Source organism: Antechinus flavipes, chromosome 4, assembly GCF_016432865.1.
Source record: "Antechinus flavipes isolate AdamAnt ecotype Samford, QLD, Australia chromosome 4, AdamAnt_v2, whole genome shotgun sequence".
Lineage (NCBI taxonomy): Eukaryota > Metazoa > Chordata > Mammalia > Dasyuromorphia > Dasyuridae > Antechinus > Antechinus flavipes.
This window is the reverse complement of record NC_067401.1, coordinates 331,202,693-331,216,811: the sequence shown is the minus strand read 5'-3', so window position 1 is coordinate 331,216,811 and position 14,119 is coordinate 331,202,693. Positions and strand designations below refer to the sequence as shown.

Sequence of the window (14,119 nt, the reverse complement as noted above, 5' to 3'; positions counted from 1 at the left end):
TATCTTTATATTTCTATGTAGATATTATTCATTTATGTATTAGATGGAATACATTTATTATTGTAAATAGTATTTACCTATAATTTTTTCTTGATATCTGTAAGGAATATATTAAAATGCTGGTAATTTGGGAGACTTATACCAATCTCCTCTTTCTAATTTGGTAACTTTTTTTTGTTGTGTCATATTTTCTAAATATAGTTATTCAACAGGATAATTATATTAACCAATGTATGACTGATTTTTGTCATTTAATTTTTTATGCATTATTTCCATGGCTAATGTATTTTTAAATGATGTTAAAATTGTTACACAATCCGTGATCCTCTTTTTTTTTGAGGGGGGGGAGGTGTTAGGGTGGGGTATGTGGGGTAGAGTACATAAAGGGATGTAATATTCAGTCATTCAGTAAAGAAACTGAAGTCAAGATTGTAAAGGTCTTTAAATCTCAAACAAAGGAATTTGTATTTTGTCCTTGAGACCATAGTTATCGCTTCAAGCTTCTTAAGTAGGCTATACCTATGTTTTAGAGATATCAATTTGTCATCTGGGTGAAAAATGGATTAGAAAGAAGTGAGACTTGAGGAAAACCAATTCCAAGGCTTCTGAAATAGTTCTGGTGAAAAACATTTAGATCTGAATTGGGATGATTGTAGCATGAGGGGAAAAAAGGGAATGGAAACTACCTATATTGGGGAGAAAGAATCAACAAGACTTGGCAATTTGTAAGATGGGCTGTATTTGAGTGAGAGTAAGATGTTGAAAATGGCTCCAAGATTTCTAAGCTGAGTGACTGGAAATAGAAGTTAGGAGGGAGGTTAATTTTGAAGGAATGATAATGCCTTCAGTTTCGAACAAGTTAACTTTGAGATGACTTTGAAATTTTAGGTGGAGATGGCCAGTAGGCAATTGGGGATGAGGACTAAAAATGATTATGTTATTTATTTTGAATCTCTTTATAATTTTTTTTAATTTTTATGATATTACTTTTAAAATTAAACTGGCCTGAATCACCTAGCTGTTGAAAAAAGCCATGTCCATCAGAATTGATCATCATATAATTTTGCTGTTGCAATGTATAATGTTCTTCTGATTTTACTCACTTCACTTAGCATATGATTTTACTTTTTTCTGGTATGAAATTTCCTCTTTGTCTCTTTTGCTTGCTAATTTTTTTTTTTAAAGATTTACTAAGTATTGTTTTGGTGAGCTTTAATTTTTCTTGTAAAAATTTCTAGTAGTTTTATTTTATTTTTTGACATTTCTGTTGCCATTTTTGAGACTGAGGGATCCCAAGCTCCTTTACAACTTCTTATTTTTATCATCTTCCTATTATTCTTCAAAATACATTTATAGTAATCTTCTCAGTTTCTTCATCTGCAAAACTGAAGGAACTACATGGCTTCTAAACTTCCTTCCAGCTTTGATTTATGATCTTAACCTATAATCTGCTGAAAGATTAGGTCTCACTAGTTACCAACATATGCATACAGTATTTGTAAAGCCAATAAAAAGGCAGCTAGTTTTCCTTCCTACTATATTATTACCTTGGTATTTACTAAACAATTACAGCTTTGAACTGTGCATATTTGACTCAACTTCCTATAATAACTTGCAGTGACTTGCCTTTTTTTTGACTTCTAGAACAAGCAAGGATTTTTGTTTTGTTTTAGTGTGGGAAAATAGCTTTTATTGTAACCTGTGGGTGTCATTTCAAATGAGTATATAGTTGGATTGAAGTTGTCTGAAGTTTCTGAATGGCTAAATACCCTTCTACATGTCTATAAATGTGTAACATCTGTAAACACAGCCCAAGGCCAGAGATATTTCTGTCAGTTCTAATACTATGCATTATTGAGACCTGCCTTTCAACGTGTAATTTTAATGCTATTGACATTATATGACTTTGCCATAACATTCTGAAATTTAAACTTTCATGCTACAGTAATTGTAACATTCTTTGAAGAAATTAAAAAGTGATAGTCTGCCTCTGTCATGCTTTTTTATTTTATTTTGTTAAAACAAAAATTTTGGGAAGTGTTATAGTTGCACCTTTTCTGTAATTCCAATACTTACTTCTAGAAGTTTAAATCTTAGAGCCAAAAGATACTTAAGTGATTATCTAGTTCAGCCATCTGCCTATTCCTATTTTTACATATGAGGTAATTGTTGTCTGGAGACTTGTGGTGATTTGTTTGAAGTCACCTGTCTGATTTCTAGTGTAGCCTTCTGTTGGTGGTGTCTACAGGAATAATTGTATTGCATATCACTAATTAATCTGGCAAAAATTACCTGTGGCAACTTTCTTTACCCCTTTTCTCTCATTTTCCTTCCCCCATCTCTGCCCCTAATAGAAGAGTCTTAGATTATTAATGGGTGATTTGGGAGGAGATAGTAGATGGGAAAAGATAGAGTGGGGAAAAAAGGAATATATCCTTTGATATTGAAAAAATGAAAAAATTCTGTGCTTTTGGGAAATAAAGAAAAAAAAGAAAAATTGACCTGTAAAGAAATATGATAAAGCAATTATTAAATTTGTGTTTTAGACCTCAAATATTTATTTTTTATTAGGTTTTAGTTTAAATATTTTTGGAAGGCTTCAAAGGAAAATCTTTGTTTCTGTTAAGCTACCTTGATCCTTTTGACCAAAAACAAAAGTTTGAGTGACATTTCCACTTAATATTCCTTGTTTGATGTTTTTTTGGAGAGAAATTAACCCCAGTGTTTGTTAGTCATACTTTAGCCTGTGTACAACCCCTCTATAGGAACATATGGAATGTGATCCTTTAAACTTGCTTGAGAAAAGGATATTTGAAAGAACTATTCTCTCCCTGTCCTTCTCTCCTTAGACAATTTATATTTGTTTTATGTGTCACTGAGCAAAAAGGATTTTATTGGGATTTTTTTTTACTTAAAAATACTGTATACATATTCAGATGTTTGGATTTTTTTTTCTTTGTTTTGTTTACATCTAACCAAGTAATTTTGTTGGACAATTTTTGTTGTGGTGGTGGTGGTAGTGGGGTTTTTTTGTTGTTGGTTTATTTGTTTGTTTATTTTTACTATGGTGAATCTCCTTCAGACCAAACCATACTAACTCCTTGCCTTGATGCTAAATCTTGTAGGTCTTAGTAAGATGTAAATGCTATAGATGTTGATCTGACAATATCTAAAGATCAGCATAACTAACTTATATAGATTCATCAGCAGAAGATTAAACATCCAATAGGGATGTTTTGGAGTGTTTAAAGCTGCAACAACTCTTGAAAATTTTCATCAGGAATTTTGATGTGTAGGTGAAGAGAGTAATTAGTGAAATGTTTTGTGAAATCTTTTTTTTTTTCTGAGACAATTGGGGGTAAGTGATTGGCCCAAGGTCACATAGTTAGGAAGTGTTAAGTATCTGAGATCAAATTTGAACTCAGGTCTTCCTGACTTCAGGGGTGGTGCTCTATCTACTGTGTTTTGTGAAATCTTAGAAAACAATCAGTCTAGTAGTAATTGCTTCTTGGTTCTTAATGAATGTGTGAGCTGAGGCAGTCTACATATCACCTAACTCTTCTTAAACCCCTGTCTCATCATTATGGCACTTAAAGAGTATTTTGGTTGTAACCTATTTTTAATGTACTAAATCAATTGTAATAATCAGAGATTGGATTTATATTGATTGCTATATATTTGGTTCTCAAGGCTTGAAGTAAGATCATCAGAAGTCATTATTTTCTGTTCTCAGAAAGATAAAAATATTGTCTTGAACGTTCCTACTTTCCAAAATTATCACTCAGCTATAAGAGAAATATGATAAGCATTTTTTGTATGGTAGAAAAGAGCATAGAATAAAGCAGAACAAAACATAATAATGCAAAAGAGAGAAAAGGAAATAAGTTTTTAAAAATGGTTTGGATAAGAGGGAGTACAGGAAAATATGAGCAAAGTAGAAGAGGAAGATAAAGGCTATTTTAAAATGCTCTGAAGGAGAAAGAAAAACAAAAGTCATTCTCCCTACCCTCCCCAATCCTTTCAAATAAAAATAGAAACTTAATGAGCAAGCACTAAAAAGAAGAATTGAAAGATTATAGATAAAAATCATGTAGCTTTGGATGTGTCAGAAAGCATTCACCTTCATCTTAAAGTACTTTAAAAGTACAGAATCATAGTATTGGAATTACCCAGAATTAGAGTAAGAAGTTGTTCTCAAAATTTTGAATAGCAAATGATGCTATCAGACTATGTGAATTTAAAACAGGAAATAAGTGAGTAGATATCTCTTTTGAAAGGTCATGATTAGCATTGATTTTCAAGGCTCTTTCCTTCTGCTACTTGTTAAATTGGGTTTCTTTGCCATCTGAGTCTATAAATTTTGAATATGAGATATTTTGTGTCTGCAGTAGATCATTGTATTTTAAGTGAAACTGTATTTCTGAGTACAGTTTTATTTTTAAAATAATTAAAAGTTTCTTTAAACTGTGAGTGGCTTTGAATTTATAAATTGTCATTACAAGAATAATCAACTTCCAATTATTTATATATTGATGGTATTTATTGTAGATTATCCATTTATGGTTTAGAAGCTATTTCTTAACATTAGAACTTTGCAGGACTTCAGGAAGCCATTCTTTCTAGTAACTTCTGCCTATCTTGAAAGCCACTGGTGTCATCTTTCACCTTACATTAATCCTAAAAAAAATAGGAAGAATGATTTCCCTTTCCTTCTCCCCCTTCTCTGGTCCCTCCTTTCTCTCTATCTCCTCTTCTTTCCCTCTTCTCTCTCTTTCCCCACTCTCCTCCCTCTCCCTTTCTTTCTCCTTCTTCCTCTCCTTCATCATTTTTGTCAATGCTTCCCTCTCCCATATTCTATCATGTTTGGCTAATAAGGTTAATTAGTTAGATGATTGTCTCAGTGGGGGAAAAAACCCAGTATTTGTGAGTCATTTTGAGATTTAGAAAAATATATATACTTACAGAAATCAGTAAAAATGTAGGTAGTAGGGTATCTCCTTACTTATAAAAAATTCAGCTTTTATTAGATGACCATTTAGATTTATTTGGTGATCATTTACATTTTTCTTGATTTTTACAATTTTATTTCAGTTTTTAGCAATTATGATAAAAGAATCCTCCACTGTGTTTGCAAAACAGTTAATTTGATATTACCAGAAATGAGAATGAAAAATTTTTGGAGGTAGACAAAAGCTATGTTGCTGAAAAATATTTTTGTAAATTACATATCTTTACTTTATACTGATGGAGTAGCTAGGTGTTGTGGATAGAATGCTAGACTTGGAGTCAGGAAGCCCTGAGGTTAAAACCTGACTTTAAATAACTATCTTGTGACCTTCAGTGTATCAGTGTATATAAGTCTAATCTTAAACCTAAATTTTAACCCTCGCTCAGGCTTAATTTTCTTATGAAAAAGAGAATAATAGCACTTACCTCAAAGGTTTGTTGTGAGGAAAAAATGAAATATATATGTAAAGTGCTTTATAAACCTCAAAGTGCAATTTGTGATCACTGTTATTTTTCTTCATTATAAAATTGGAATGTTTCTTTTGGTAAAAATTTGACCCTAAAGCAATAAAATAACACCTAAGAATATGGTTATTTCTAAGAAACCTTAATGGCTACTTTAAGATACAGAATTTGTTTTTTTTTTTTAAATAACTTTTTATTAACAGAACCCATGCCAGGGTAATTTTTTACAACATTATCCCTTGCACTCACTTCTGTTCTGATTTTTCCCCTCCTTCTCTCCACCCCCTCCCCCAGATGGCAAGCAGTCCTATACATGTTAAATAGGTTATAGTATATCCTAGATACAATATATGTGTGCAGAACCGAACAGTTCTCTTGTTGCACAGGGAGAATTGGATTCAGAAGATATAAATAACCCGGGAAGAAAAACAAAAATGCAAGCTGTTTATATTCATTTCCCAGTGTTCTTTCTTTGGGTGTAGCTGCTTCTGTCCATCATTTATCAATTGAAACTGAATTAGATCTCTTTATGGAAGAGATCCACTTCCATCGGAATACATCCTCATACAGTATCGTTGTTGAGGTATATAATGATCTCCTGGTTCTGCTCATTTCACTTAGCATCAGTTCATGTAAGTCTTGCCAGTCCTCTCTGTGTTCATCCTGCTGGTCATTCCTTACAGAACAATAATATTCCATAACATTCATATACCACAATTTATTCAACCATTCTCCAATTGATGGGCATCCATTCATTTTCCAGCTTCTAGCCACTACAAACAGGGCTGCCACAAACATTTTGGCACACACAGGTCCCTTTCCCTTCTTTAGTATCTCTTTGGGGTATAAGCTCAGTAGAAACACTGCTGGATCAAAGGGTATGCACAGTTTGATAACTTTTTGAGCATAGTTCCAAATTGCTCTCCAGAATGGCTGGATGTGTTCACAATTCCACCAACAATGTATCAGTGTCCCTGTTTTCCCACGTCCCTTCCAACATTCCGCATTATCTTTCCCTGTCATTATAGCCAATCTGACAGGTGTGTAATGGTATCTCAGAGTTGTCTTAATTTGCATTTCTCTGATTAATAATGATTTGGAACATATTTTCATATGTCTATAAATAGTTTTAATTTCTTCGTCTGAGAATTGTCTGTTCATATCCTTTGACCATTTATCAATTGGAGAATGGCTTGATTTCTTATAAATTAGAGTCAGTTCTCTATATATTTTGGAAATGAGGCCTTTATCAGAACCTTTGACTATAAAAATATTTTCCCAGTTTATTGTTTCTCTTCTAATCTTGTCTGCATTAGTTTAACATACAGGATTTGTTGTAGCAGCTATGCCTTATATAGTCAGTCCACCTTCCCTTTAATTTCAGTCCAGGTTTCTCAAGCTCTAGTTTTTGTCAAATCCGTAGACTTAGAGTTAGAAAGAACATAACCTCCAGGAGATATACAGCTTAGAAAAGAGAATATTTTAGAAAACATGAATGTTGTTTTCATATATTTGAAGAATTATAATTTTCAAGAGGAATTCACATTATTCTGCTTGGTCTTAGAGGGAAAATTTTACAATGGTTGTGTATGAAAAATTTAAGCTTGATGTAAAGAAAAAAATTTTTTAAAACAATTCAAACTATCTAAAAGAATAAATTTCTGCTTAGAGGTGGTAAAAGTGATTGATATTCCTCATTTAAAGTTTCAGGTAGAGACTGGATGATGACTTGTCAGAAATGATGTAAAAGGGATTTTTCTTCAAGACTAGATCACCACTAAAGCTCTTTTCTAAATCTGAAATTCTATGATTCTCTGACCTCTAAGGTCATAAAGTATAACCTTACTCCAAACATCTTCCTTTGTGATTTAATTTCAGCATACAGCACTGATCAACCTTGTTCATATTTTGTTTCCTCCTGTATCTTCTTCGTTGATTTGAACACTTTGGTATGTCTAGTACCTGTTTCTCATTTCATGACCTCCAGGCTCATACTGTCATTAGAAATAATTCCTGAACACCAGATTGCTCACATGGCTGCTCTTGCCACTTATTCCTTTGCTTCTTAAGTACTTTTACCCCATTAGGACATATATAAACTTTTTTTAGTTTTAAAGTTTTAGCAGAAAATGATCTTTTTTGATGAAAAAATCTGCTAATTCAATTAATAGATGTTAATAAACCCACCTTAGATTTTACTTTCCTTTGTGCATAATAGCATGGAGATCTAAAGCAGTAATTCTGGATTTATCCACATCCAAATCTTATTATATAAATTGTGCCTAACCTGTAAGTCTCTTTTGTCCTAATTCCCATTCCCCTATATCCTCATTTTGACTTAGTTTCCATAGCTCTTAGATGTTACTGCTTCCTTTCACTGTGGATCTTTTAGCTTATTGAAATGAAGCTTCATAAACTGGCTGAAATACTAAGGAAGTAATAGAGGAGTAACAAGATAATCAGAATCAGTTAAGACATCAAGTGCATAAGATTCAATTTCAGAGGGAAATATGTGAATTGATTTCTTTCCCTACTGTATTTTTCTTCTGTGGGGTCCCTTCTTCAGCTTCTTTAAAAGCCTTATGGCTAAACATATCTAGCTCACACAGCTCCTAAAAATACTCAGCATAGATTCATGAAATACTGTGTTTGAGAAATCTCCTTTTTTACAAACTAGTCATCTTTCTATTTTATTTTTCTTTTCTGTTGATTGGCTTTTATAGAATAGAGAGTGGAATTGAGAAGACCATTCAAGGCAGATGAGACATGGCATTACTCATAATTGCTCTATGTTTGAAGGATTTTGGGTGGATAAGGACATAGCCTATAATTCTGCATCCTTTCCTTTGCATAGAACAAGGCAGCTAGATATGTTTTAATAGGCTTTTTTTTTTTTAAATGTAGAAGAATCTGCTTGGAGGTAGCACTGGTTAATTACACTGCTTACTACACTGGAATTGCCTGTCTGGAGAGAAAGGCCTCATTTATATCAGTCTGATGAGGGAGCTATCCATGGTGCTTATGTAAGATACTGGCCTTCATCGACTTTTACTGCTGGCTTGGATCCTCTATGACTACCCAGGTTCAATTGCTCTGACTAAAAACAATAATACATTTGGGGGAAGGAGGAAATATAATCCATTTTGGAGCAAATTAATGCTTGCGAATATGATATACCAAAAAGCCAAAACAGTTCTATAATTCATCAGAATTAGATATAGGAATTTCAACTATGTAAACTAATAAGATTTGGAATCTAGGAAATTAATTTTATGTTAAAAAATGAGATCATAGATTTTAATTCAAGTTCAGATTGCTCTCTTAAACTCCTATTCTTATATACTTTAGGGAGAAACTGGATTTGTGAGTTCGTCCTGCAGTGATTGATGTGTTTTAAGCCACAAGACAGTCATGCCGTAGAATGAGAATCAAAAAATGGAACCTTTTCTCAAGAACTTCAAGGTAAGGTGTAGAAATTCCCCTCCTGTAATATAAGAACTTGAATTTTTGCCAGGAGCTTTCTTTTTCTCTATTTAATTCATATATGCCATCTCAAAAACCTTGGGCTTTCTGGGATTAAAAAAAGAACACTAGCCATTCCACTAATAATTTTCAAGCATTGTAACTTCTGCTAATAGTGAGAAATGTGTTTTGTATAGTATGTATTTCTCTCTCTCTCTCTCTCTCTCTCTTTCTCTCTCTCTCTCTGTGTGTGTGTGTGTGTGTGTGTGTGTGTGTGTATGTATGTAATCATAATCATATGCATCTGCTTTAAGGTGTATGTGAGAAGAGGATTATTTAGAGAATATGTATTTAGTTAGGTGTAGCATATTCTCCTGAGACTAATTGAGATGTAGGTTGGTCTATCTCTGTATCCATCCATCTATCTGTCTTAGATGCAGAAGAATCTGGACACCTTAGTTAATATAAAAATGCCAGACCATATGAAAAAAGTACTTTACATCATATAAAATTCTTATATTACAACAATTTTATGGACTAGATAGAATAAATATTATTATACCTATTTTACAGATTGGGAAATTGAGGCTGAGAAAGGTAAAATTACTTATAGTTGCATAATTGGGTTGTTATTGGCAGGGCTAGAACTTGAAGTTTTCTAATATGTGTTCATAGAATGCTAACAATATAAAAAGATTGCAGAATTCTTAATTCCTTTTCTGCTATGAATCAATTGGATGCTATCATCTCTTCTTAGCTCAGTAGAAAATAAGTAAACATTTTTAACAAATCTTTTGAAATGCAATTTGTAATGCTAATTTAAATTTTCATGAAAAAATTTACATTTTGCCCCTTTTTATCCTAAATAAAATAAACTACTCATATATTCCATAGTATATGAGCATACACTCACACACACACAAATTAATAAAATTTTATGTGATACATAATGGCTTTAAAATACTTCATACACATTTTACTCTATGTTTTCAAGAATAACTCTATGAAATAGGTAGGTAGTCTGAATATTATTAATCTTAGCATTTAGATGAGGAAACTGATGACCAGTTTCAAGTCAAGTTACTTGCCTGAATAGTGGAGCTAACCCAGATTTTTTGATTCATTGTTCAGAATTTCTCTGTTATATCATGCTACATTTGACATGTGTATGTATGAAGAGTAACCATAAATGCTTGTATGAAGCATATTAACTTTGCTAATATCACTGAACCACCTCCAACAACTCTGAATAATTTTTGAGTGTTGATGGGGCAGCTAAGTAGTTCATTGGATAGAACAGTGAACCTTGAGTTAGGATGACATGATTTTAAATGCAGTCTCATACACTTACTAACTATGTAACCTTGAGAAAGTGATCTAACCTCTGTGTGTCTCAGTTTCCTCAACTGTAAAATATGGATAATAATAGTACCTACATTTCATCATTCTTGTGAGAATCAAAAGCAATAAAATTTGAATAATATTCTTGACGTACAAATCGTGCTATATAGAAGCTATTATTATTATAATTATGACTGCCTATGTACTTTTGGCAGAAAAGCTGGTTTAAAGGAAATCATTTGGTAAATTATTGTAACTTCTAACCAGCCCTTATAATGTTATGCATATGTCTAAATTCACTTAAATAATTTTATGTATAGTTTGATAAGTGGTGACTTTCTCCATTCAGTAACATCTCTGTATATGTGCTTAATAAAACTGCTGCTTTTTGACAGAATATGTTAATTGTGAAATTAGAAGGTGTGCCAGAGAGGAGATGTGTAATGTAGAAATAGTTAACAAATGTCTAGTTTTTCTTGTGAGAATAGGTGGGATCTTATTAATTACAATCATATTGAGAAAAAAATCCAAATAACTAAGTCTAAGATTTAACCTTCCCATACTAGAGTTAAAAAAGTGAGGAAAAAATTAATTTCATGTCATCTAAATTTTCAGTAAATAGCTTAAGTTTTTAAAATCTGCTAATATAATTTTCTACTGGAAGACCAAAGACCATCTAAATCATGGATGTGACTAAAAGCTTATTGTAGTAACAATGAGATTTTTAAAATTAAGAAATATCTCAGTTTACATATGTGTGAATAGATTAATTTATTGGAATATCTTATTTTCTGGCTAAAGTTTCATATTTGAGGCCTTAAACATAAGTCATTTCCAATGCAGGAAAATTGAAATATTGACATAGTTGATTAAATGTACCTGGAAATTGCATTTCATTTGCAATTTTAGACTACACATGTGTGTTACTATTTAAAATGTTAATCTATTATTAAAATTGTTAATCTATCATTTATTAGGAGGCTTGCATAGTACAATGGAAAAGCACTGGCTGTGTAATCTTAGATTCTAGGTTCAAGTCTCTAACAATTTTTTTGGTGTCTTTGGGAAAATCATTTAACTTTCCTTAAAATCTATAAAATGAGAGAATAAACCAAATTTTGGTTTATTTGAACTTTAAGTCCTTTGTAGCACTAGATTTATGATTTTATAATTCCATGAAGCACAGAACTTTCAATTCTAAATTTATGATTTCATAATTCTATGAATCAAAGAGCTGAAGAAATTTTGAAAACTTACCTAGTTTATTCTAAGTAGACAATATCTCCCTATATATACCAAGAGCTCTGGAGTGAAATTAAGCCCTCATCAACATCTCATTTCAAAATCTCATCACTCCAGTAATCAGAAAGTCATCTTATAACTGTTATCTTAATACTTATTTCTTTCTATACAGTTTTTTTATGTTGCTAGAAAACAGCTGATCAGCATCTTTTGAGGACAATCCCTTTACATATTTATCTCCTTTGTGCAGTGAATTTTTTCTTTTTTCTTTTTGCTGAGGCAATTGGGGTTAAGTGACTTACCCAGCATCACACAGCTAGGAAATGTGAAGTGTCTGAGATCAAATTTGAACTAAGGTCTTCTTGACTTCAGGGCTGGTGCTTTATCCACTAAACCACCTAGCTGCCCCTTATAGTGAATTTTTTCCTGAAAAACTGTGGGCAGATACTCTGGATGGGATGGGGGAGAGGAGAGAGAGAGGGAGAGAGGGAGAAAAGAAGAGAGGGAGAGAGGAAGAAAAGAAGGGAGAGAGGGAGAGAGAGAAAGAGACAGACAGACAGACAGAGATAATATCAAACTATATTCTTACATACTATTTGAAGGAATTTTATTGTAAGATCTTTTGTAAAGAGATTAACTTTTTAAAATTGTCAATGATTAGTTCCCATTTATACTAATATCGTTTCCTGATGTCTTTTCTTGGCCTAGAGGCAACCCTTGGTTCTTAACATCTGTGCCAGCAGATAATAAGCTTGGGCTTCCTATCAACCTTGAAAGACTTGAAGTTCTGACCTCTTACAGACTATATTGTGTCTATCATCAGAAGAAGAGCTTAACTAAATTCAGAAATACTCTTTATCAGAGTTGGTTATCAGTTGATATGTTTCTCTTTCTTTACATTCATTTCCCTCCTCTCCCTTCTTGTATTTGTTGTTCTTGTTCTTCCTCCTTTTCTTCTCTCCTCTTCTCTCTTCTCTCTAGCTCATTGTCTGCCAATGGTGGGAAGGGTGTTGTGTTCTGCCTAGAGATTTCCCACACTGATGAAATTAGATATTTTCTTGAATGATTGAAAAATCAAATTCCTATATTTTCTTTATAAATGTGAATTTTTCACAGAGATCATTTAAATCAAGATATACTTTTTATATTTGAAGTATATTAGATATCCCTTCACTCTTTCTAGAGTATATAGTTCCTGAGTCCTTAATTTTTTTCATTACTTCTTTTCCTCTTAATCATTATTTTCTCTTCTCTACCTGCCTTATGCCTTTCACCTTCATAGTTAGCTTATTTTCTCTACATTCATGAGGTTATAGAGTCACAAGGTCTTATTTTGGTAGAGAATGGACACAAAGAAGGATGTGTTCATTTCTTGAGAAGAGATATAAGTGGGGACATTAGTGGAAGTTGCACAGGGCATAAAAATTCACTTCTAATCTCAGCTCCTTAAACTTAATTTTTTCTGAAGAGTTTGTAGTCTTGTATGCTGAATGAACATAGAGACAAAAGAAGGACACATTTGGAAATGAATAAAAACAAAGGTTAAAGTAAATGGTGGTAAAGTATGTCCATGTAGCTCATAGGTTTTTTAAAGCCATAAGATTTTAGTTTCTCCACAATTTCATCATGAATATTATATTTTAAACATGGCAAGATATACACATATCACTCTCACACCAATTTGGAAACTTATTTCAGTAGTTGAAAACAGCCTTAATTGTGTCTTTCAGGAAACATAAGTGGTTTCTCACTTAAGATAAATAAGAAGGGATTTCAAATATCTTTTTATTTAACCTTTGTTTTCTATTCCCATCATTAAGAGTTTACATTTTGCTTTCTCATATCCAAAATGCTGAATTCTTGCTTCTAGAATCTGTCTTAGGCTATTCTATCCTGTAGTCTATCCCCCTGTTAATCATTGTAAATCACTATGATTATAATACTTCTCTTCTCAGAAATCTCCAGTGACTTCTTTTTTCTTAGAAATAAACTTCAATTCCTTTAACTTGGCCTACCTCACTGTGGTGCTAAGCTACCTTTTCAGCATTATTCTCAGCAAAATTTATTACTCAGCAAAAAATCCAAGTTTCAACCAATTTGGAATACTTCATTTTCCTATTGCCCACATTACCCTGTTGCTAATTCCATCTCACTTAAGCTACAAAAAATACAATATACCCATCTTTTAAGACTTAGATCAAATATCATTTCCTTTTTGAGTCTTGATTAATTACCCCAGTCATAAATGATCATTCTCTGCAGTCTTCTCTGACAGTTTGTGTCTATAACATTTATCACACATATTGGCTTGCATTATGTCTTTTGTATGGCAATTTTTTGTCCTTTTAGATTCTAAATTCATTGAGAATAGGGATTGTTGTTCTTTGTACAACCTATTATTTTGAGCAATGCCATACTTTACTTGAGTAAATACACAGTTAATATTTAAAAACATTTAAATAAATTAAACAAACCATAGAGAAAAAAACATATGTAGTAATTTTTTTTGGTTTTATTACCAAAATCCTGTACCATTGTTTTTATAGTGATTATTCAAGTTATCATAGACCTTCTTGTACCCACTTACTTGCTTTGAATTTTC

The 14,119-nt window shown here is 32.3% G+C and overlaps 1 protein-coding gene across 1 annotated transcript in view; it reads left to right on the top strand.

Moving 5' to 3' along the window:
* The window catches only part of PLAGL1 (PLAG1 like zinc finger 1), a 141,129-nt gene that overhangs the window by 24,967 nt on the left and 102,043 nt on the right, over positions 1 to 14,119 (top strand). Inside the window, exon 2 of the mRNA XM_051997892.1 lies at positions 8,821 to 8,934. The gene's annotated coding sequence lies outside the window, so the exon portion shown is untranslated. The remainder of the gene's footprint in view (positions 1 to 8,820; positions 8,935 to 14,119) is intronic.